This window comes from Balearica regulorum, chromosome 2 (assembly GCF_011004875.1).
Source record: "Balearica regulorum gibbericeps isolate bBalReg1 chromosome 2, bBalReg1.pri, whole genome shotgun sequence".
Taxonomy (NCBI): domain Eukaryota; kingdom Metazoa; phylum Chordata; class Aves; order Gruiformes; family Gruidae; genus Balearica; species Balearica regulorum.
Genome location: NC_046185.1, coordinates 133086766 through 133111911, shown reverse-complemented (window position 1 = coordinate 133111911; position 25146 = coordinate 133086766). Strand labels below are relative to the sequence as shown.

The 25146-nt window shown below is 43.5% G+C and overlaps 1 protein-coding gene and 1 long non-coding RNA gene across 9 annotated transcripts in view; both read right to left on the bottom strand.

Annotated features, from left to right (window-relative positions):
• The window catches only part of HYCC1 (hyccin PI4KA lipid kinase complex subunit 1), a 46965-nt gene extending 43560 nt beyond the window's left edge, over window positions 1–3405 (bottom strand). For 2 of the 7 annotated variants that reach the window (XM_075746023.1, XM_075746017.1), the window contains exon 1: window positions 3253–3405. The gene's annotated coding sequence lies outside the window, so the exon portion shown is untranslated. Of the gene's footprint in view, window positions 1–2817; window positions 2893–3252 lie in introns of those variants that run through there. The other 5 variants (XM_075746018.1, XM_075746020.1, XM_075746019.1 and 2 more) reach the window with 4 other exon arrangements.
• A 2056-nt stretch (window positions 3406–5461) lies between these two features.
• Window positions 5462–18012, bottom strand: LOC142600561 (uncharacterized). Of its 2 annotated transcripts, XR_012834109.1 has the most exons (5): window positions 17866–18012; window positions 16824–16958; window positions 15186–15937; window positions 14437–14738; window positions 5462–6839 (listed from the first exon to the last, which is right to left on the bottom strand). It is a non-coding gene; the product is annotated as an uncharacterized LOC142600561 (long non-coding RNA). The 2 variants fall into 2 exon arrangements; XR_012834108.1 differs by lacking the exons at window positions 5462–6839; window positions 14437–14738 and adding an exon at window positions 11359–11947.
• Between the last annotated feature and the right edge of the window lie 7134 nt (window positions 18013–25146).

Sequence of the window (25146 nt, the reverse complement as noted above, 5' to 3'; positions counted from 1 at the left end):
GATTCAGACTCTAGTTCTCCTAACTTCCAAGACAACAGAGCATACACACAGTGAAGGTTCTATCACCAGGCTTCTCATTTCCCATACAGCATGATAGGACGTCCTGCTTAAACTTCATGCATATTACTCCTGGAAGACTGACTGCTGGTAACACTGTAAGTAACACACAAGTGCAGTGATTCATATGTGTAATCTCCATTTATACTAACAAAACTACCCGCACAAATCCTACGACAGACTTAAGTATAAGCTTTGTACCCAATCTTGCATTTGCGAGAGAGGAAGCATGCCAGGTTATGCAAAGAGCGTATTTGCCTAAGTGAAGGCTTGGGAATGAAACCTGACCTGGTGATCCACCTAACGGATTTAAGTCTAAGCTGTTCCAGATATAGGCTTTGTATGTTTGCAGAGTGCCCAGGTGATCTTTGTTGCATCTTAATATTCTCATCAACATAAACATTTAAGCCTCATGAAAGTCTCATTTGAAAGCCTCAAATATAAGGAGTACACCACAGGCTCTTCATCCCAAAGGAAAGCCTGGGAACTGTGACTTTTCTCTTACATATCATGCAGATTTCTAAAACTACGCATCTTCCACACAACCTGAAACAAAACGGTGTCATGTTGGGCCATAAAATGTATGTTTACTTTCTAATTAAAATAGCTGGATATTAGCCAACATTTGATAACTAATAAGTCTCCAGAAAGAACAAGGTGATTTTCACATTGCATGTGTTAATATCAGTGACAGGTTAAGAGAACACCTAATATTTATCTTAAGGCAATATTTAATGAAAATGCATGTCCGGACATGAATGTACAGAGGAGGTTCAAGATACTGGGGTTTTACACTAACAGGTACTAAGAATTAGACTTTAACTCAGTGACTTACTATTAGCTTTGATACAGTCATAACATATGCGTCAGTAAACGGGCTCTTCTCCCAGCTTACAGCCAGCCCCATTGTGCTAAGTAAAATATAGATGACACATACCATTTGTAGTGCCTAGCCTTGCAATATCTTACACACATGCTTGTTTGTGATACAAGTCCTTGCAAAATTAGAACCCAAGTGACTTAACTATCCAGTTATGCCTGTGAACATGCCTACCATGGACTCTCTGAAGTGAAAGAAAACCCTCCCATTCAAGAGACTATGGCAGAAGTTCAACATGATTCTGCCTGTGAAAGCCTTTCTCCTTGTAAGAATCATTCTGAATTAACTTCTACCTTTAAAACAGCTCAACACTGAAAGGAAGTAAATTGCTAGTTAATAAATCATCCAAAGCAATACTGAACTTCCTCAATATTGTCACCCCTCTGATAAAAGGCCTGTTAAAAGTACCTCGTCTCACAAAGAGGTTAGCACAGAAGAGAAGCAGCCGAGTTCTGCATTTCAAAAGTAGTATTTTCAGATTGTCTTCTTATTCTGGAGAAAAAATACGTCCAAGAACAGTGCCAGATGAATCTAAGACTCAACTTCAAAGTACATTACTCTTACCAAAAGTATTCCACTGATGAAAGTAAAATAGATTGGAAGTTAATTTGACCAAGCTTTACAATGCTACTTACTTTTCACAACATAAAAGAACTTGTTGGAAGCTGGAAAACACAACAAAAACAAGGTACTAGCATAGAGGACGGTATTCTGTGAAAAGCACAAGCTTCTGAAAAGAAACTGTAGCATCTAGCTGCATTATTGGAGGGAAAAACTGCAGAAAAGCCTTTTAGATGCACTGAAAAGCAAAGTCACTCTACACCTCACTACATAAAACTGTTTTTTGCTTCTTTGCAGTGACATTTGTTCAGTTGCCTTAAAAAAAAGGTAAACACCAAATCTGAATTTGCAGCTAACAAAACTACCTAACAGCAATAACTTAATAGAAACTTTCATATTTATTCTTCTACAACCTCACACACTAGGAGTGTATATTAAAAATTATGAAATATCAAAGCTAACAAGACTTAATAATTCTTGAGTACACAAATTTTCTCCTTGTGTTAAGACTTCTGGAGCTTTTCAGGATAGAGTTAGAATTCAATTGGATGGGAAACAAACGTGATGGCTTTCTGGATTACACGGAACAAGTCAAGTTCACGGGCATTACCTCTGCTTTTACTATTTAAAACACAAAGCACGCGGAAAGTTCCTCCAGTCTAACGTGCGTGAAGTTAAATAACGAAGCCTACACAGGCACAATCCCCTGCAGTCTGCGGGCACTTCCTACATACGAACCTCAACCGCAAACACTCTGCAATTCTAACTGTTGCTGCTACCTCTCGCATCCCCACCCGCGGACACCGAAGTCAACGCGGAAGGAAAAAACCCTATACAGAAGAGATGGGGTTAGAATCCATGTATTTCACAGCACGCTACTGAACTATTTCCTAAGTCTTCCCAGGAGCAGGCACACGCGGCCAGCACAAGGAGCGGAAAGTGCTGCCAGGCACCACGCTGTCTGCCCCCTGCTCCAGGGAGACAAGCGGGAGCCGCTCCTTTGTCTCGCCCGCAGCCGGCTGCCCGCACCCCAGCTGCCTTCTCCAGGCGACACAAGTAACCGCTGCCCCGCCAGCCCCGAGCACACACCACACACACACACACACACACACACACACACTCCCCCCCGCGGCGAGGCCGCCGCTTCCTCCTCTGTCCTCCCCGATCGCTGCCCGGGAGCCGAGCGAGAAAGCGGGCGCGGGAGGACCCCGGCAGGCGGCCAGACGCGGCTGGGATGCCGGCGGCCCTCCGGAGGGACCCGCGGGCGGGGGGGGGAGGCTGAAGGCGGTCCCCGGAGCGCCACCCCGCGGCCCACTCACCCCGCCTCGCGCCGGGGGCAGAGACCGGCTCCTCCCGGCAAGGCGAGAGGGGGCCAGCCGAGCCCGCCACGGCCCCCCGCCCTGCCCCTCCACCAGCCCCCGCCGCCCCCGGGCGCCAGCCCCGCCACAGCAACTCCGCCGCCCCCTCCCTCCCTCCCTCCCTCCCCGCCCTTCACCCACCGCCACCGCCCTCTCCCTCCCCGCGCGCGAGCCCGGCGGGTAACGGCCGCTCCAGTCGTGCGGTGCCGGTTGCCCCTGGGCGGGGCCGGGGAGCCCGCCGCACAGTCGGCGCGCGGGACCCGGAGCCAGAGGGGCTCTCTTCAACCGGCCGTTAGTTGCCCAACGGCCAGCAAACCGTCCCGGCGGCGCAGAGGGCTGCTCCGGCCCCGCGCGGGAAAAGTTGGCTCCGCGGGAGCGGCCGCTAGTCACACTCACCCCTCCCGCCCGGCGGCTCCTCCACCGCCGCGGCCGCTCGCGGACTTACTCGCCCGCCGGGAGCGACAGCGGCGAGCGCTGGCAGCGGCGGGGCTGGTATCGCCCGGCCCCGCCGCTGCCTGGCGGCGGCCGCAACCAATGGGAAAGCGAAGCGCGGTCACGCCAGCCAATAGAGTGGCAGAGCGGACCGTGCTGGCGCCCGCGCCCTCCTCTCCCCCAATGGGCGGTGCTGCCCCGCTCCGAGGGCGGGCGGCGGCGGGGCTGGACGGGTGGGGGCCGCCGGTCTGTGAGGGTGCCCGGGGAGGGGGGCGGGCACCGCCGCGTCCCGCCGCCGCAGGCCCGGAAACGTGAGAGGCGGCGGCAGCTCTGAGGGGGGGAAACAAGTCATTGTTTCCCCGCCGGGGCTGAATCGGGAACGTGACCCCGGCGCCGGGCAGCACACAGCCCTGCCGCGGGGGAAGCTGAGGCGGAGCCCGGGGCGCTGGGGAGGGTCGTGTCCCGAGGGGAGACGCTGCCTCCGGGGCTGCGGGAAGCGCCCGCTCTCGAAGCTGCCCTGCGAGCGCTGGTGGGAGCTGTCGCACAGAATAAAACACGCAGCGGCAGCGCTCGGGATGGCTTTGAGGGAGCCGGCACCAGGTGCGTGTATTTTACCGCTGTCCGAAAACAGCCCCCTCCTCCTCCCCACCCCCGGCTACCATCGCTTAGAAATAAAAATAGAGCTGGCGATAAGCTGACCAAGTGAGACGATGAAGCAAAATAAAGACCTTAACTTCCCCAGCCTTAACAAAAAGACGATTGTACTGTCTGACAGCTCCGCAAGGGATGCTTCCAGGCACCGTAATGAGAATGCCTCATAACTGAACGCTGCTTAGTTTTTGTCAGGCGTGTCTTTATTGTTATTTAGATACTGGATTCTTATCAGCCTTCCCAAAGCAGAGCAATTGTGGGCAAGTCTCATTTCACTGCAGTCTAAGGCCTTTTCCAATTACTTTTTTCCATTTTTTTTTCCTACTGACTTCATCCTTGGATTGCTCTGAAGAATGATCTTGAAATATGAATAATTACCTACTTTTTAACTGAAGTTCAGTTTACATTTTTTGTTACGATCACAGTTTCTTTGCAAGTATGCTTTGAGGATTGAGTTTTAATCCTCAGAAGCACATGCTTATGGTAATCTTCAGGATTAATAAAGATTAATTTAATCAGTAATCTAATTGCTGTGTGGTGAAACAGAGGCAAGGAGGTTGTGATTTGGTCAGTGTCAAATACCATGTAATGACAGAGCCCAAATTAGCTCCACCAATACTTACTGCCACAAAGCATCGTCCCATACAGCTACTCATTTAAAAGCCATGCTCTTCTATGCCTTAGCAGTCTCAATTTCCTAAATGACTCTGTACAGGTCTGCACTCACACAAAAGTTTGACTTCCCTAGATCACTGAACCTGAGCAAGTGGCAGATTTGACACATTTCTTCAAGATTTCCTGGCCATCGTGGGTGCGTACATCAGTGCCTTTTTGCCTAAGCTGTATCTGGACTTGTGCTATTGTACCATTCATTTCCACAGGTATCTAGTATATCAATTTATTGACAATAAAATGTATGGGTTGTTTTCAAGGGTCTTTTATAATACAAAGTATAAAACATAAAAACTGCTTTTAGAATATAAATGTCTTTCTTACTAAGCCATTTGTCTTTAGAATACTCCCACTGTGTTACGGTCTAAATTCATTCTGGCATCAGTTTCTATGACACTGGATAACATAGGTCTGTTTTCCTGAAAAGAAAGATGATATTAATTCCAACAAAGGTGTAAGAGAGCTTTATTATTTTACTAAGATGAAGAGAGACAATTAAATGCCATGATCTTAGTAACAACCAAATAGAACTTTGAGTGAGATAATAAATTTCTACCTTAGAAAGAATATACATCTGAATCACAGCCAGAATACTTAATGGGGGGGTGGGGTGGGGGTTTCAAGCTCTTTACCTGTTTTTCTCTGCATTTCCACCACTATTTCTGCCAAAACCAATGCAGGCATATGCAGCTCCCATCACAATGTCTTCCCCACCTGCTCCCTGTACCTATTCCTGAGACCAAACACCTACCCACATCACCAAACCAGTTCAGCTTGAAGACAACCAAGTAAAAAAAATCACAAAAAAACACCAAAAAACAAAACAACCAAAAACCCACCAAACACAATTCGGTTCCCTGAGCTGGTTCACTGCTCAGTCCTGCAGCATGGACCAAAGAACAAATGATGGGAGCAAAGATACAGCAGTGCGGGAGGAGTTTTTTAGCCACTGGGTACTGATGTGGCTTGTGACATAGATGACATACTATGTGACCCTGATAATTGCAAAGAGATGTACTGAGATCATACTCTTATTAGTTATTATTTTTACTGTTATCAATGCATTATGAGTCTAATGATTAGTAAAAGTAATGAATCATCCACAAACAAAAGACAGGCAAATTCTTCACATGCAGCATATGACATAAATTGAGAGTTCTGCCATGTCAGGTCACACTATCAAGAGAAAATAGTTCACCTTATATTACTTCCACAGATTTTAATAACTCCTAAATTATTTTAGTGTTTCAGGCATTCTTACCACATTAGCCTTAAATATTCCAAATGCACAAAACTGTATGCAATACATTTTCTTTTTACTGTGTTTATATTTCTGTGCATAGCCGTGCACATCATTTACTGCCTTTTAGTCTTGCATTTATGGCAAGTTTTTTGCCATTAGCAATCCACTTCAAATTGCCCTCTAAGAGGAGGGCTACCAAGAATCAGAACTTTTGTTCCACTTCCCCAGCAGTCAGGGCTGCTCTGTGGTGTTTCAGTATTTCCAGGAGGCAGTTTCCTTTGAATTTCACAAAATATTCTCATTGCTCAGGAACATAATTTGGAACCTACAGCTTCTGCCTGCTTCATTATTTTTGGTCTGTGCCTTTTCGTTGTAAGTTCTTATATTTAGATTGTGAACTATAATGGGGTTGTAAGCTTCTTTAAAAATAGAAATCCTTGATAAATAAATACTTAACAACTGTAATCTCTGTCATATGACCATGTTCTTAAAGCTCAATTCAACACACAGTCCATTTTTAAAAGACAGTACATCTGGTCCTTGGGAAAAAAATAGCTGTTATTTCCAGTCACCTGATCTCATCACAAACCTGTACCCTATAAGACACCAAGAAGGGCACTGTTTAGGGGAAGAGTCAGAACTCCAGAAGGGACATTTTGCTGGTCCTCTGTCCCAGTGCCAGCCTAGTTGTGACCGTAACAACTGCACGTGCTGCTAGATGGACAGTAGGACTGTGGTGGAGCAGCCCTTCTGTTTCAGTTAGGATGGAGAAATGCTTGCAGCAGAATTAAGAGCAGTCCGTAGTCTTGATTAGAAATTCAGCTAACATTTTCAAAGATGCCCAGAACTTGCATTGCTCTCCTACAGAGCCTTTGATAGCCCCACTAATTGGCAGTATGAGCAAGCGTTGAGTTGTTCAAGTCAACAGAGTTCCAATAGCTGTGTATCAAATGCAGAGGGCTCTGGAGACTGCTGGTCTGATGTCCTCTGTGAAAACAGTTCCAGTAACCAAAGTATGTCAAAAGTTCAGGGAAAAAAACAACCATAAAATCATGCTGGCCTCAGAACAAAACCCAGATATTCTGAAATTTCCTTTCAAAATAGAAGTGAGAAGTCAACACTTTCTGCAAAAAACCCACAAATTCTGCAATTTTTATTTTGCGAGCTGTGAAACAACTGACAAAATATTTTAACAGTCAGATTTTAGTTTTGACTTCTGGTTTTCCTCTTAACATTAATTTCAACCACAAATAAAATATTTTGGTAGCTTTCTCTTGAAAACATAAATGAAACTGATCTCTTCCTACAAAAAGTTACATTTTATCAAATCCATGTTTTGACAGAAAATTGCTCTAGCAGGAAACTCTTTACCAGATCTTCCAGGAAAGTGAAAAATCACTAACATCTGTTTGACCCTGAAACCCTGAAGATCTCACAGGCTCAGATTTCTCATATTATCACAAAACCCTTTAAAGGAAAATGTTCAAGAAAAAAAGGCCTCTCTAAACATTTCATTGGTCAATTGATTGAATAAAGTCCTTTTAATAAAACTTCAGATTAAAAAAAATCACACATTGGCATAGAACTATAAAAAATCCTTTATTTTGAAGTTTTATTTATTCTAAATAAACATAGCTTTTATTGCATGCTTTTTACTGTCCTGGAGTTCTCCTGACAACCTAGAGCTCTCCTTAGGTTTTATTTCTTAGTTTTGCTTGGCAAAACTTATACACTAGCATAACGCTACCATGCCTTGATTTGCTAATATTGCAGAGAAATATTTATTACAAAAACACTACAGTAGAATTAAAAACAAAATAGTTAATGTATTCTACTTTTCAAAGGCTTTCCAAAAGTTTAAGTTCACATAACTCAAATTTAAAACCACATTTGACCAGCTGTTGAAAGCCAGTTCTCTAAACATGTTCCATGTCAGCATTTTGCACTAAAGGATGTTGCTTATAAAACCAGAAAATAAAACACAGTAGCTCCTGATTTTGATTAAGTTTTAAGGAGAAGTTACTGTGAGGATTTGATAACAGAAAAAGCTTTTTCTTACTGTACCACTAATGTAAGGCAAAGTTTAAAAAACATAGGAACCAAGTCACAATAAAGATAAATAATGTATAAGCTATCCCTATTATATGAGGGCTAGGAAATCCATTACTACTTCTTCACACTTTAAAAGCAGAGTTTAAAAGCACATATGTACATTTGTAAGCACAGCAGTTCACGAGATTAATTGTTTGAGGGGCAAGACATAAGCATTGCATCAAAACCCACATAGTCTAGAACCCTGGAAACAAGCCCTCAAGCTAAGAGAGGGGAGGAGGAGAACTACATAGAGATTGCTCTCATAAAAAGCATAACTAAATGCACAGCATTACAACAGAATTGAGAACAGGAAAAGCTGCATTTGGGAGGGGGAAGCTGGAAGAAGGCAACAAGGATCCACCCCAGCACCTCCTGCAAGTCCTGCAGCATATTTCCCTTGCACCACTCCAGCCCTCTCTGCTCAGCTAAGTACCAAAAGAAAGGCTGCTAACCACCAGGCCTTTTATGCAACATCCCTGCATTGGTATTAGCAGCTCAATTAAAGTATCACAGCTATTTTAATTATCACAGCTGAGCTGGATTTCCTGTCCCTAACCACAACTGTTTGTGGTGCCTGACTGGGGCCTCCTCCTCGCTTTATGAACAAGAAGGAGCGGGGATGGTTGATGGGGATGCTGAGAAAGTAGAAGGGGGAAAGATGAGAAAAAAAATTATGCAAGACAATCCAAGGATTTTTGCATTTTCATGGTTCTTCAGATGCTCACTAATTGCTATGCCTACAGAAAATTACTCTCCCAGCCCACGTGTTCCTGGGCATGCTGACAGTATAGCAAGTGTATTTATTGTCTTGCTGCTGGACTATAGAAAATGAACAGCTTGGTTTTCCAGGGCTGTCAGACACTGACCAGCCCAAGAGCTGCATATTCTTTTCAGGTGATGCTTACAGTCACATGTAAGTTAGCTTATGAGTTGTCTCCCAGTGAGCAAACCAACCCCAAGGGCCCTGGGGGCTCCCCCATGGGAGGAAGCACTATGTTCCTGGGGCAGCAGCTGGGGCAGAGCCGCTCTGCAGCCCAAGTGGTGCTCAGCGTGTGCAAAGCTGGCCCGGTTGTGCTCATCACTTCCTCCTTCAGCGTGTGGTTAGCTGATGAAGAGGGTGCGGTTGGGGTCAGAGCTACCAGCTGATATTTCATTACTGCTTACCCTTGGGTTACGCTTGTCAGCTTTTCCTTTGAATCACAAGAGCTAGAAGCACACGCATACACTATTATAATGGAAGCCCTCCCATCTGATGCAATCCCATTAACGCAAAAAACAGGGTGCTAGATCCAAGTCTACAAAGTGCATGTGTCTTCTGCTAGCCCAGAGAAGAGGCTTGGTGTCCTGCTTGAACACCCTGACACCCAGCCTGTGTTACTAAGCCCTAAGGACACATACTGTGGTTGGCTCCATCCAAAACTGGTGGAATCAGCCCTGAAGAGCAGCATCAGTGTATCTGTACAGCAATACCTCTTTGGTCTGACCCGACTCGACTGCCACGGCCCCATCCTGGTCCCAGCTGTAGCTCCTCCAAGGTACAAGAACCAGCACTGGTCTGAAGACTCCACATTTCAAGCAGTTCCCCCAGGGGAAAGTTAAGTCTTCAGCTACATTACTAAGTTGCATAACCTTGAGAGAGGATAATGTTTGTTTTAAAGCAGATAGGGTGACAAATTACGGGGCTAAGCTGCAACAAGGGAGGCAGAAAGTAGGCATTAGGAAGTCCTGCTCTAACTGTACAGATAGCACTGCAACTGGAGCAGATCACTGGAAAAAAATGTGAAATTACCATCAGGTCAGGTTTTTAAGAACAGTTTAGGTATATTTGACCCTGCTTTAAGACTGATACAGAGAACGGAGTGATATCTCTTCATTATTATCTTCTGGCCTTCTGGGCTTTTACCAGCCATGCTTACTCTTTCCTCTCAGAGTAACAGGTCACAGAAGGAATATTTTAAGACTTAAGTGAAACTCAGAGTGCTAAATTACAGTGTTATGAAATGATTTTAGAATAAGTATGGGAACACTGTTAATGGGAACCTAAGTGTTCTTAAACAGGAACACATACGTAACAAAAACCTCACATACTTGAAGCAAAATGCAAAGCTAACATGAGGCAGGTAGTTATCTTTGTTAGCTTTTCTGATAGATTATAGCTAAGTTTGTCTCCTGCTTTTATAGTTGACAACTATATCTTCCTAGTTCTTAAAAAGTTACTGTGGTGTTTTTGACAGTTTGTTTTCATTATTAACTTTGATAATAAAAAACCCTACATTTCCTGAACATGAAGACATGCTTTTTTTCCCCCCACAGTCCTCTACTTTGACAGTTCCCAAATGAGACGATAACTTATAAACAAGTCCGTTCTTTGCACCCCTCTCATTACCCCATTTATTTTAATAGAATTTAATGGAGCTTTTCTGATATTTTATCTGAAATGGTTTTGCTTACTCAGAACAGGCAGACAGATCTCTGTTCTTGCTCTGTCAAGAGCGTCAGCTGCTTTGTTTTGATTAAATATTTTGCTTTCCTGCCAGCAGAAAGCCTTTCCACTTGGTCAAGGACAAAATTCCAGCCAACAGCTTTTTTAAGAATGTGAACAATGAAAAAAATCTTGCCAGCAAGACTAGCTTTCCTCTTAGTGTGGGAGGTCACACATTTGGTCTAGTTATTTGGCCATTTCCCCTAGAATCTATAATAGTGATGGCAGAGACTTGCTTCAATCTCAAAGACTGGACTAAGGAGAAGCAGGCTCTTAATCAGGCCATTAGTGCTTTGCTTTCTTGCTGTCTACTTCCCCAAAGCCTGACATTTTAAAGATGAAAAACTTATTATTCATAGGGCTATTATCTAGACAAAAGAGAGCACTCAAACTATGGACTTATTATTTGATATAGCTGCACCCTGTTGATTTTTAGGAAGTCACATTTCAGCTCAGCAGCTCTCTTGCTTCACTTGGCTCAGCTTGTGCTCTGGTTTATCTGATGACATCTTACATATTATCAGTCTGTCATGAAGAACACAGGTGTAGCACTGGCTGAAATTAAAAAGGGACAAAACGCACTAGATGCATATCACATATTCGATCAAAACTGTTAGGACTTCCAAGGTGGGAAAAGGTGTCTGATTTTTTTTTTTCCTAAGCCAGAACTTCACGATCTTGCCCAAGAAACTCAGATCAGGTATTTAACAGTAAATAAACATATTTTCAATATGTTTTTCAAATTCTTTTGTAGATGCGTATGTTGCAGCCTTGCAGCCTTTGTGCACGTGAAACTGTCGGTGACTGACTTGTCTCTTGCCTTTTTGGGGGATTTGTTCTCTGTTTGAGAGATTAAAATTATACCTAGCAATAATATAGGGCTGTGGATTTACTCACCACTCAATAATCATCGCTCACTCAGGCAGCTCAGGTGCTGACGGGTGTGGAGAGATTCATTCTTGGTAATAATAAAGTAGGAGGATTTGGGTTTTCCTTTGGAGAAATTAGTTCTAAAGAGGATTGGGGGGCAGAAAGTATAACAGAAAGGATGTGATGGCTTTGAGCATCATACGAATTAAATTATATAGTTGGGGGAGAAAAAAGCAGTTGACAAACTGAGTATTGCACATGCATGCCTGCTCATATATATCTACATTTATGGCTACCTTCAGAGCATATAGACACCACTGCCATAGACCACAGCCCTGTGTGACCTGACTGGTGACTGTGTTTTAATAGTCTATATTAAACTGTGTTTTCATGTCTATAAATGCTACGCATTGAGAGAACCACCTTGTTTTGACAGAAACAAAGTCTGTTACAGCAAAGCCTTTTTCCTGCCTTGGCACAGGAAGTCTCATCACCAGTATCCCCAGCAGTATTCTCCATTATCACAATGACATCTACTGGAGGGGATAGGGTTGAACACAGATTTCTCTGTTCAAGTGTTAACGCTTCTAACGTCAGCAGGTTTGGTGCAAATTCACACACTGAGAACCATTACAGTATTGAAATGCCTGGAAAGCAACATGACAATGTTAGCATTCTAGATACTTTAAATTGCAAATCCCTCAAGAGACACATGATAAAAAAGCATCAGAGGAGATGATCCAAACCTCATCCAATACGTGTAAATAAAAATGGCCCAGCCAGATAATTTTAAATGATTACATGAAAAGGAAACAAACTTGTTAAATGTCTCTTGAAAGCTACAAATAAGCATTAACTTTAGAAGAATATGTATTATTGTGGCACTCCAAAGATATGCAGATCTGAAACACAGGTTTGATAAAACAAATGAGATACTAGAAATCAGTTATGCAAACCAGCATAAATTGAAAAGAAAATATATGTGATGCTTTACATGTGAATTTTTTAATTTTCTCCAAAATAAAAATACCGTATGTTTACATGAAAAAATAGTGTATAATCTTGCTACATTTTCGCTTCATATTTGCAAATGCAAATAGATCTTCACAATAAGTGAAAAGAAGAATTGAGAATGAATATGTTCTCTGAAGCAACACATCTAACTTCTTTTGTTGGAAATGACTTTCTGCAATTTGTTCAAAGGAAACTGGAGTCGCCAACCATTCGAGATGCTTTCTCAAAATGAAATTGTGCGGGGAAGTACGCTTGTTCTCCTGCAAGCCCATTCATCACTGCTAGATTATGGCTGCACCTTGGCAGCCTCCTCACAGCCTGAGGAGGTCCACTGCCTGCACGAGGGATGGCATGTGCCAAGTCTACCTATTGTCCTCTCGTTATTCTGCTCCTTTTCAATGGAGAGGAGCAGAGAATAATGATGTGGGGCAAATGTTGTGTGCTAGCAGGTGATATCTGCAGGCTCAGTCTGTGTCTGGGATCAAGAAGGTGCACGTGGATTCTGGCTGTTGCTTCCAAGTAAGTTTACAGAAGAATTTCCAGGGAAAGAAGTGCACACATTGGGCCAGATTTTGCCATGAAACCAAACCAAATCAGTCCTGGTCAAATAAACTTGCAGCCTAGCACTGCAGAAACCCAGACTCACTGGAAAACCCAACAAAAAAGGCTTTAATTTAACAAAAGAAGGTTGTTCCCATCCTGGAGTCCCCCCTTCCTTCTAGTGCAGGAAGAGAAACAGTAACAGGTGCCTGCAGATGAGCGGGTGGTCTGAAATTAATGACTTCTTCAGAAAGATCACAATATACAAAGTCAGGAAAATTTTCCACGTGAAGGAAATTCACTGGAATAATGGAGAGAGGTGAGGACAGAAGAACACGAAGGAGTTATTGCAGTTGGCGTTAGTGGTGAGAGAAATGTGGTGGAAAGCAAGAGGAGTGGAGATGAGACAGTTGTGGCAGAATAATGTGGGTATTATGGGGGGCTTTGATGGCAAGGCCCTGGATCTTAAAGTTGGCAACAGTCAAAGACACATTGAAGGATTCGAAGTGCAAAATCAGCTCTTGCTGTTGACAGCAATGGGAGATAACGCAGGACAAACTGGACAGAAGCAATGTCTGCGGCTGGGAGGCCAACAAGGAAGAGCACCGTGTACCACACATGCTGAGCAGTTGCTCAGTCTACGAATGGGTAGGAAGCCTGGTGTGCCAAACTTCCTGAGCATGCCTGTCCTGGATTTCAAGCTATCCAGAAATCAGAAGAGCAGTGGTAAAATAATTTGGCAGGAGATGGCTGCTGCTAAAAGCAGCCATTTACTGCCCAAGGTATTAGGGTTGGCAGACTAGAAACCTGCTGTCAATGCTTGGCAGCTTAGAAACATGCTGAAAGGTACTACTCACGTGGCTGAAGGAAAACCACTGCACCCCCAGAGAATAATGTACCTCTATTAAAAAAAAAAAAAAAAAAAAAAAAAAAGATGCTTCAAAAGGATTTTACAAAAGGCTTCTTCAAGCTACTCCACTTAGCCAACAATTAAGTTAAATCACGCTTTTAGGAAACACTAGTGCATTTTCTTTGAATGACATCCCCCACATAGCTCGAGTAGTAATTGCAAGAACTACTAGTACATGCAACTGTTTAACACCCTCATACATAAAATACTACCCTTAGGAGGATTATATGTATCAAAAAGGAGGAGACAGAAAAAGGTAAAGTCACAGATATGGAGTAGGAAGAAGAAATGAAGGGAAGAACATACTGAAATTCTTTTTTTAAATGGGGGAAAGCTGCTTATTAGCATTGCTATATTTGAAGAATACGTCCAATCTCAGTCTGAGAAGGTTTCTTCCCATATTCCAAGCCTCTAGCTATCATCTTTTTGTGTGTGGATTAAATATCATGATGCTTCTGCTTTCTGCTGGGGCCCTGTCTGCACTTTTTAGACTATTTATTATGACTCCCCTAGTCCTTCCTACGTAACTGTATTTCTGTTTTCTCTAGTATCAATGACAGAGGTCATGAATGACCAGCTTAAATCCTATTATCTGTTACTTACATATGAAAGATAAAGCATATCTCTAAAACCATGAAACTGTCCACACATAACAACTGTTAGGCTTGAAACCCTCCTGGTCTAGGATGGCTGGATGCATTTAAATTCTCTTTGCAATCTCTCTCCTTCTGTCTCTGTCAGTTTGTCTCCACAGGGAGCTTCTGAAAGGTGATCTTCCTCTCCTGCATCTTCTTATAAGTGTTTTGACTCCTTTTGATCTCCAAGGTCTCAGACTGAAGTTTGTTTCTCCTTGGAGACAGCATGTAACGTCCCTGAATCTGCTAGTTTCACTCATTATCTTTTCAATGTGAGCTTGTTTGTCCTTGTGTGGGAACAATTACATGTTCTTTGTTTGCTCTTCCCACAGCCTCGGGCTAAGCCAGATGAAGATGGGACACTCAGAATTCATCCTGTACATAAAGTGTTTCCCCTCAGTGGTCCAGACATGTATCTTTCATCAAATCGTTGCATCTCAGTGCTAAGAATTTTATTACACCTCCTCATTTTTGTCAGTTGACTATTGTAGGCATCCCAAACCAGTGATATTCACACTGCTGGGATCAAAGATCAGCCTGAACGTGACTCTGCACAAAAGAACATCATCAACAGACCCTGATCACTTATGTTGTATTATGCTCATGTCAGCCTTAGAAAGTCCACCATAGTAATCTGTAAATACTTCATTGTGTAACTTAAATGATTAGAACTGTGAACATTCTTACACTATCAGAATTTTTTACTTGTACAAATGTCTGTACAGAAACTAATATTGACTAGATTAAAAGAAATTTTTTTCCCCCTGAAAGGTCCCATTTACTTACCTACCATTTCAACACAGAGAATGCAAACTCCTGAGACAGATGCAACTTCAATGGGAAGAACTGAAGTGCAACTCCCATGCAGCTGTCCTGGTTAGTAAACAGGATCAGCACAATCTCATCTCATGTAGACATAGTCTATCAGAAGTCATTTCTTGTGCTGAAGGTCAAACAACTTGCTCCACCGTACTTCAGGCACAGCAGCATTGGTCCGGAAGCTGGTGCAGAGGCCACTGGAGATCAGTATACCCTCCCAGCTCTTTCTCCATTCCCATTTACAGTTTCCCTTCTTCTCAGGAGAACAGGAAAAAATAAGTCCGTGCAATCAACAGTGACTGTTCATAAGCTTGAACTCCTGCGGTGCTGCTTCTCTGCTTTACTTAGATCTGTGTAACTCAAGGTCTACATCAATGGCACTAATGTTTTTAGACACTTTGCAGAATCAGGCCAAAGTGGACTCCAGCTTGCAAGAATAAGGCTATTTTGAGGAGCTCTTTGAACATTGCAGTCATGTTTCTTGCTGGTCATGTGGGGCCTGTACCTCTGTAGTACGCTTCATAGTTCCTGCATTGTGGGATGTTGTGTTTCTTGGGCTCTTGAGCTTTGTACCAAAGCTTTATTTCACCTTTTACAATCTCATGTATGTTCAAGGTGTAGCTAGTTCATCCAGTCAGACTCTGATCTGCTTCATGAGGTAGGGAGCAGCAAGAATCACTTACACGGCATGGGCAGCTGCTTGACCGCACACTCCAGTGCTACACAGGAGAGGGAAAAACATATCCACCTAAAGAAAACCTCAGGAGAATTTTAGATAGATAGAATGCAATTGTTCCACTGAAATTCATCCAAAAAACCACCATGAGCTGGACTCGCTATTTTACTAAGTGGTTACAGCTCTGCTGACGTCAGTGGATTTGCAGCTGTTCGCAACATGAATTTGGCCTTGGATCTAACAGTCTTATTGTTTGCAGGGGGGGAAAGAGAAGGGTTCTTTGTTTCAGATAAAAGTGGGCCAGTGACTGTGTCATAGCCCTGCTCACTGCCCAGTGGAAACCAGTAACCTCCCTATATCCCAGTTGTATGTGCATTATTGACACATTGCCATGACCGAAGCAGTGAGATATTGTAGGTCAGTGTGTAACAGGCACTGTCTGACCTTTACGTAGTCATAAAGACTTTTATTAATTTGTTTGAATTTTGGATTATTTTCTAAGGGGATAATAAGATAAACTGTTGAAAGCAGACATACTGTTCCCAGCATCCCTGCAACACGTACTCGCTTTGCACCATCTAGGCTTGGATCCAGACAGATCAACCGCATCTTGTAACCTCCAATCTACTGCGTCTTTCAACCCTCCCTTGGTCACCTCCTCTGTCACCCCCCCAGGGGCTCAGCTGTCTGTGCCAAAGATCCAAGGTCTAACTCTGATACAGCCCAGCTGCGTAACTCTGGCTCATACTTCTGAGATAATTGCTAGGTTGTGACCAAAAGCTGTGAGAAAGTCCAGGCAAAACACAGGAAGGGAAAATTTCGGAGGTAGGACTGTTGAATAGGGGTAGTTAAGCTCCAAGAAGATCCAAGAGAAAGAACACTAAAAAGGAAAGGCATAAAATATTATGGGTAGGGAAAAAGGGACATACCACTGTCACTGGAAGACTCAGTGAAAGACAGCAATGCAGAAACTCTCATGATCTGCTCCAGAAAGCAGTTACAGTTGACTGCAGAACAGCTTCCTTTAATCATCATTAATCATTTCTTTCAAAACCAGCTCTTTCCTACCCACAAAACAAATATGCAGTGAAATGAACACGACAAATGCATCACTGTCATTCCAAGATGATTCCTCAAAGCTAGGTACTCCCAATAGCACACGCTATTACTCCCAATAGCACACGCATTACTAACACTCCTTCAGCAGTCGTTCAGAGTCCGGGCTGCTCCCAGGCTCTCAGGGTCTCCCACCTCTGTGCTATAAAAAAAAATCCAAAAAACTCAGCCTGGTGGGTGACTGGGGAGAGAAGAGTTAGAAGGGTGAGGTATTTTATTTTCTTCAAGTAAATGACAAAATGAGACAGCTTGTCTGTGTAGTCCCTTTACTTTGCCATCCAGCCAGTGTTTTCTGGGTTCCCTTCTACAGCCCTATTATTCACCCTAGGTCCTGTGAATTCTCTGGACAGTGGGTAAAGTTTGGCTTATCATTTACTCTTGTGCCAGCTCCACGTGGCACATGCTATCCCAGGAATGAAGACAGCAACAGGACCTATTCTAGTATTTGGATGGAACAGCAGCAATAACAGGAAAGTATTACAGCCGAGCAGGGGGGCCCGCTGGCTGGACATATGGATTCCATACTCCCTGAATTTCATGCATCATCACACAAAATGATTTTGCTCCTCCTGAATAAGCCGAGCCATTTGTTTATAATTTGTGAGTCCCTCTATTCCACACCTGCAACAAGCAGGCTCTAACATATACTTACCTCTTCTCAAACCTTTCTCTCCTTGCATTCGTTCTCCCACACTCTCTAAAAACTAGAGCCAAGGGGTTGAGAAACACAGCCAGCGTTAAGCCCATGTATGAATGGAAATTTCTGAAAATGTATTCTACAATAGTATTTTCATAATACAGAAAGGGACACAGAAAAAAACAATCCACATGAGTTTCTGAGTCCTGCTGTCTTACCAAAATCCACAGTGAGCTCTCCATCCACCCTGAGGTTCCCACGAGAATTAACCCTCAGAAAGTATCTTTTACATTCAGACATTCAAGCAAGTGTTTAACGAGGAGTAAAAGTTTTATGAGTCTTAAATGATCACAGGCTCATGCTTCTTTTCTTAACATAATCCAGAACAAACTATCACTGAAATGGCATTTTAATCTTCATGTGATATTATTCTAACTTTTAACATCAACAACTCAACATTAATTCTTACTGTCATAAAAAAACCAGATTGCTTCTAAGACCATTGGGCAATTATGTGAGTAACATAATACTGTTTATAATTGGGTATTTTAGCTGGATATACATGACTTTTTGTTCCAAAGGAGGTGCCTCAATTGCATGTCTCTTCAGGATGACTCACACATTTTTTTCCTTGAAGGCATCCCATTCCAGGCAGCATTTGGAATGGAAAAATATGATTTGTTTAAAAATGTATATATAGAACTATCATCACGTGTATTGGCAGGGCGTAGAGGCTGCGAGTTCCTTTAAATGTTGGTAGAATTTAATATCACTATGAAGACAGTTCTGCTATTTTCTAGTGTGCTGCTACCAAAAAAAAAAAAATTTTTTTAAAAAATAAAAATTGTACCCCCCTAAGGATTTTTCCCACACGAGAGCAACCCTTTCTTCTCCTTTTTTTGGTCTTTGAACAAGAAGCAATTAATTGGTTTATTCAAGTAGAAGGGACTCAGGAATATCCTTGGTTCACCTTGGGAAATCGGTAAAAAGCTGTGAATTGCAACTGCTCATACCAACTGTTTCTGTTGATGAAATTCAACACTTGTGAGCTTTCATTGGTAGGTGAGATGGCATGAACTTCACTCAACTGTTATTGTTATTGTCACTCCCTGGATTCACTGTTCTTACATTGCCCTATACGTTCCTTCTTAAAAAAAAAAAAAAAAAGAAGAAATGTAAAGCTGCTAAGTTACAAATTCATGCTGGAAATAGTCACATTCAAAATGTTCAAATACAGATTTTTTACTGGAAGGTCAGATAATGCTTATTATTTGGCTGAAAATAAATCTCTGAACTGCTGAAACCTTAGTTGTGAAGAGACTGATGCTCTCTGTAATGCAAGAAGGCACTTTTATCCATTGATTTGGACTTGTTTCTAGTTCAGAGGCTGACCTACTGTGAACTTAAACATGTTCAGACGCTTAAATGCATACTGCTTGAATTCCCCTGCTTATGAAGTGGATTTATTAACACTGAGAGCCATCCCCAATAGGAGCTTTTTAGGTGCAGGCAATCCTTTTTCTGCTAGGTTTCTCCAAGGACAAGACCAGTTCTCTCAAGAGGAGAGGATGGCCCTTGGGGGGACTCTGGTTGCCAGCATGTGCAGAAAGGCAGAACGTGCTGAAGGAAGACAGGCACTATCCCAGTGCATGTTGTCACTTTAAGGTTATGGTATTTAAAACTCACCAAAAAGAATGCACATTTAAGTCTTCATCAAATTGATGCCCAGTAACTTTAGGCAACAAAATCAAGAAGGGTACTTCCCCCCCCCCCCCCACAATTACTTTCCCTGTGAACTTCTTTTTTTTTTTCTTTTTTTTTTAATCCTATCATCATTATGAGCTTGCTACAAAACCTCCCTCACTAGGGCTGCTTGCTCTTCCCTCTCATGAGCAAGGAAGCCTGAGGCTTTTGCAGCATCCAGAAACTCGGCAGTAGGTTCAGGCTCTGCCGGCCCAGCCCCTGGCGAGCACCCGCAGGTCAGCCCCGGAGGGCAGCAGCCTGTGCTACCGGCAGATGATCCCAAATCCTTACACTTCAGAGACAGGCTTGCTACGTTCAGCTGCTCTACTGCTATGTTGTTACAACCCGTGCTATAGCAGTTACTGAACTGGCTTGAAGACACATCAAATATTATTTTTTCCTTGAGGAAGAGGCAGAGAAGTGGGTTGGATTGTAAGTATTGTAGACAACCTAAATATTTATCATTCTTCTTAAGTGGAAAAGCTAAATGAAGGAAAAGTTCTGGAATTAGTTCCAAACATTACCAAAACCCAGGAGATGTATTCAGCCTACGGCAGATGTTAATGACTTAGTGCAACGCCTCCTGCAGCAGAATAAACTTCATCCCACCCTCTGGCTGGGGTCAGCCAAACAGGGATCCAGGGAGTCCTCTGCTTTCCTTCTCTTGTTTGCTTTATATGTTCCCGAAAGGAGATTGTTTTCAGAATATTTACGTGCATTTGTCACAGTCGCCTCCTTTGGCTGGCTTTGGCGATAAATCATTCCACAATAAGCTAAACTGGAAGTGCTGACGGTGAAAAAGGACCACTGCCTGACAACAGGCACGTACCAACCTGGGCTGCCAGGATGAGCTGCACTCGCTCCTTAACCCATCACGTCGCAAGATCCACCACTGAAGTACAGATGGCCTATATTACAACAACAGTGCAATTAAATAGCATGAAATGCAGCTTGGGAGAATGCAGGAGGTACTCTTTCAAACCCAAACACATTAGGTGTTGTCTTGCTGGAAGAACGAACCTTCCTCACCTGAACCATCGCGGCCCTGAGCGCACAGGCGGCTGTGGTGCCCTGGCTCCCCATCACCTCGCCTCCTCTGATGGCCCCTGGACCATTGGCAGGTCCTGTCGCCACCCCAGCCGTCCTCGGACGTGGGGGACGTGTCCCTGCCCATGAGGGCACTGCCATGCTGGGCTGGGCTCGCCTCGGCTGCCGGCTCCCTCCCGGGGCAGCCCCGCTCTTCCCGCTCCCCGGCACGAATGTGCTGCTCTCAGATAAACATTACTGCTTGGGTGAACATGCAGTAAAAATTACACAGTGCACACAGCAGCTACGTGGTGTGAAAAAGAATCACTTCTTCAATTGGGGCTTCACTTGTAAATTATTTCATGGTCCAGGTTTTCAAGGGGGACCTTAATCTTTAATGCGAGAAGGAAGCAAAAAAATTTAACTTCCTTACATCATGAACAAGTAAATAAAGTATAAATCTATTTTATAAAGTATAAATCTATTTTAGTCTCTCTTCTCTCTGCCTTTAAAGCTTTAATACAACTGACACATCTACCAGAACAGAAAATTTGGGATGCCAGGAGATGTTGTAAGCCACAGTTCACAGCATGGAAAATGAGTCTCCCCTCCATTAGCACTGAAGGCACAAATCTAAACCATGACAGAAAAAAAAAAAAGGAACAATTTCATTAAGAAAAAAGAAATAAAGCCATGTGAAAAGGGTACTTGGACTCTAGAAAAAGCTGCGAGAAAGCCTTAATTCAAGGCATTAAAACAACTCTCCAAGCCAAGAAATCAGACCATTAGTGAACTGTAAAGGAGGGAGTACCCTGGAAATACTTCAAACCCAAGGAAACCATTCAGACTGAATTCCCCTCGTGCTCTGGCACAGCTCAGAGGGACTGACAAAAGGTGGGACAAGGCGTCCTTTCTCAGAAGAAGCCGCCGGCACCCAGTAAGTGCATGTTCCTAAGACAGGCGACAGCTAAAAATGTGCCAGTCAAAACCAGAATATTGATTTCAGGAAGTCTAAGTCATTCCACTGCTCTTGAGAATACAAGGAAATAAATATTATTTGATCTCCTTAATGCATACAGTAAGGCCTCCTGGCTAATGTCATAAGCCCATTTTCTCCTTTAAGTTTCTGCCTTCTGTGAGCATCAACACTGTGACTGGTGCTCTTCATGGCGTAACACAGTTAAATTTCCTCTGTGTAGCGGTATGGCAAAAAAAAGAACTGGTCTGAAATAAATCTGGGATGGGTTAAGATGAAAAGAATCAGAAGCATTACAAATTTGGAAAGTATTTTGCTACTTACTTAGATAATAGACCCGAGACCCACATGCAGTCCATTTCAAAACATCAAACCTACTGACAATTCCTGGTTTAATACTATCCCCAACTAAGCATCTATTTTCATCTTTGATGTAATATTTCCACTAATCCAGTAGTGTCTGATTTGAGTACTTGTCATTGATCTTTCTGCTCTCTGCTGTGACACGTTGGCTCGTATTTCTCTAACCCACTGAATACGAATTGCTCACAAACAGGAGAACTGGTTTTAGAAACAGTGTCTGTTAAATATATAATTAGGGCCTCATCTGGGCAATCTTTCTTTCATGCGCCAGCTCCTCTTCAGTCAATACACACTGAATGAAGCCTGTTACCAATCCCAAGTCACAGGTTTCTGTTTGATTTCGTTGCTTCACCGGGGTCGTCGGCTCTACGCACAGCAGCAGCACCACTCGCACCTCTCAGCCACCCACGCCGACGCGAGCAGAGAGCACCCGACCTGCCACAAATCCAGCCCAAGGCACTTGACTCTTTCGCTACAGTTCTGCCAGCAGTAGGGTGGGAATAGCGCTACGCATCACAGTAGCATTGAATCTTTTGGAGAAGATCGCTGTGCTTTTGAAGGAAGGTGGCTTGGTGTGGCAAGGAGGGATTTCTCCTGATCTCTGTGGGAAGAGCACAGGGGTCCCTGGGGACCCTTCCTTTCACAGCAAAAGCTGCACTGCAAGTTGGCATAAGACGTTCTCCACGTCCAGCACAACCATCCCCTTCTCTCTCGCATTGCTCCTAGGACCCACAACTCTCCTCAGCTTCCCCATCTTCCCAAACATGCAGATGTTGCCCACAAAGGGCAGAGGCACTGCTGGCAAGAGGATGGGAAAGGAAAGAAGGGAGAGGCCTTGTGAGCAGCGCTGCTTCATCTGAATGAAAAGAGGCATGGGGAGATGGGGGAGTAGACCCAGGCTCAAAAGAACAAGACGCAAAACTGGAATGACAGATGTATCCATGTTGTGGCAGCAGTTTCCATGCTGAGTCCATATCATTGTGACATAATGAGATATCAAATACGTTCAGATGCAGAACTTCTACTTTTTGTCTCGCTTCATGAATCAGAAAAACAAGACACAGTGAACTGTTACCATTTATAGACAGTTAATGTATTAATGCCAAGGAGAATTAATTTCACCTCAATGCCAAAGTGAGAAGCATTCCTCCTGCCCAAAGAATACATTCACCCCTGAAAGAAAAGGATCCTATGAAGACAGGCTGAGAAAGTTGGGCCTGTTCAGCCTGGAGAAGAGAAGGCTCCAGGGAGACCTTATTGCAGTCTTTAACTACCTAAAGGGGGCCTACAAGAAATCTGGAGAGGGGCTGTTTACAAGGGCATGGAGTGATAGGACAAGGGGTAAAGGCTTTAAGCTGAAGAAGGGTAGATTTAGATTAGACATTAGGAAGAAATTCTTCACTACGAGGGTGGTGAGGCACTGGAACAGGTTGCCCAGAGAAGCTGTGGATGCCCCATCCCTGGAAGTGTTCAAGGCCAGGTTGGATGGGGCTTTGGGCAACCTGGTCTGGTGGAGGGTGTCCCTGCCCATGGCAGGGGGGTTGGAACTAGATGATCTTTGAGGTCCCTTCCAACTCAAACCATTCTGTGATTCTGTGAAATATTTTGAGTTTCGGTCCCAGTCTATCATAAAGAGCTGAACATGACTGGTAGGTACCCTGTGTCCTTCTGAATCTGTACAGCAGAGCCAGGCCTTGCTAATCTTCTACATTTCAGCATGACATGCTTATTACTTCAGCTTCTTGATGGAAACATCTCTACCACACTATGGATTAGAGATTACTGGATTAAGCAGACAATGTTCACTAAAACATTTCAGGATATCCAGCTGTCCTGCACCAGCCTGTTTAGCAGCATTAGTTGATCGCTTAAAATGTAATTTGATACACTTTCAAAACCACAATGGATATGATATTGTTTGTGCCAGGCCAACGATTTCCCTGTCAAAGTCAGAAATAAAATGCGCTTTAGAGAAGAAGATAATCCTTTTCTATTTTTAATTTGAACCTCAGTTTGTGAATCGGGGATCAGATATCATTAAACTGTTAACGTTTGTAGAGTGCTTTGAGAATAACAATGTGTTTTGAAGAGACACAGCACATTATAATGCTTTCATTTATATTGAATCTATTACAAACTGCCTATTCATTTAAATTATTTGAATTTAAGTTCTCAGATTTCACAAGGAATTGAGTCATCTTCTTCATTCTAGTCCTCATCTCAAAATTCTGAATAAGAGATTTTGACCCTGAGATTACACCATTTTCTGCCATCCCTTCAAGATTCTGATACCTTGGACCTGACATCTAGGACCCCTATACATTTAATTTTTTCATCTTGATGTGTTCTTCCTTTGTGGCTTTAATTACACATGGCAGTGCACGCATACACACATAGGTACATGCACACATGCATAAATCATAGCTGGTTTTCATCAAAGAGGAAAATAGAATTTCATCTCGGCTAAAATGGCATTTAATCTTAAGAGCATTTAAAGTAAATCTAGAACTCTTTTATATAGCATGCCACTTCCTTGTTGGTGAGGCAACCGTCCCACCTGCCTTGATATCATGTTCTGCTCCGGGCTCGCCATCCCTTTCAGAGCAGCCGGCCCTCGCTGCTTCCCCACAAGCTGCCCATCTCATGCTGTGGCCTGAAGCAGTGAAAACTTCCCCAGAGAAACTGACTTTGTGGCATGTTGCCCCTTGTGGAGTACGGAGGTTCCCAGCATCACAGGTTACCCTCAGTCTGAAATCCCACTGAAACTGCTCGCAGGATTTGAGTATGGTTGACTCCTCAATCCAGCCTGATCTGGATACGGGCACCACGTTAGCTGCCTGCCTGCGTTACAGGCACCTCTAATGCTATGACAAATGCTATAGGACTACGCCACTATGCTATGTGACTATGCTAGCATGACTAATGCTATACACTAACACTAATCATTAGGTCAAGTAACCCTGCCCACCCCAGGGACAGCTGAGTACAAAGGAAGGTAACACACGAGTGGGATCAGTGTATTGAAGTGCTCACATGGTGTCTATCCATGCAACGTGAGCCAGCGGTAAATTCTCTGCTTAAAAGCAGCTCCCAAGGGAAATGAGGCTCAGGCCCTTGCTCTTAGCTTTCCTCAGCACAGCTCTTATCAGCAAAGAGCTGACCTTGGGCTCGGCAAGCTGAACTCCTTAACTCGGCCAACTAAGCTCCCAGAACAGGGGAATGCACTCAGAAGCCAAACACAGCTATTTGTGTGTATCCCACGCACAAAGCAGGCATCTTACGACTGCTTTCGACCTGAAATTAAAACTCTACAGGTAAATTCTTTACACTGAAATTGGCCAGATGTACATTCCCAGTTTTCTCAATTTGTCACCAAGACAGCTATACTAAG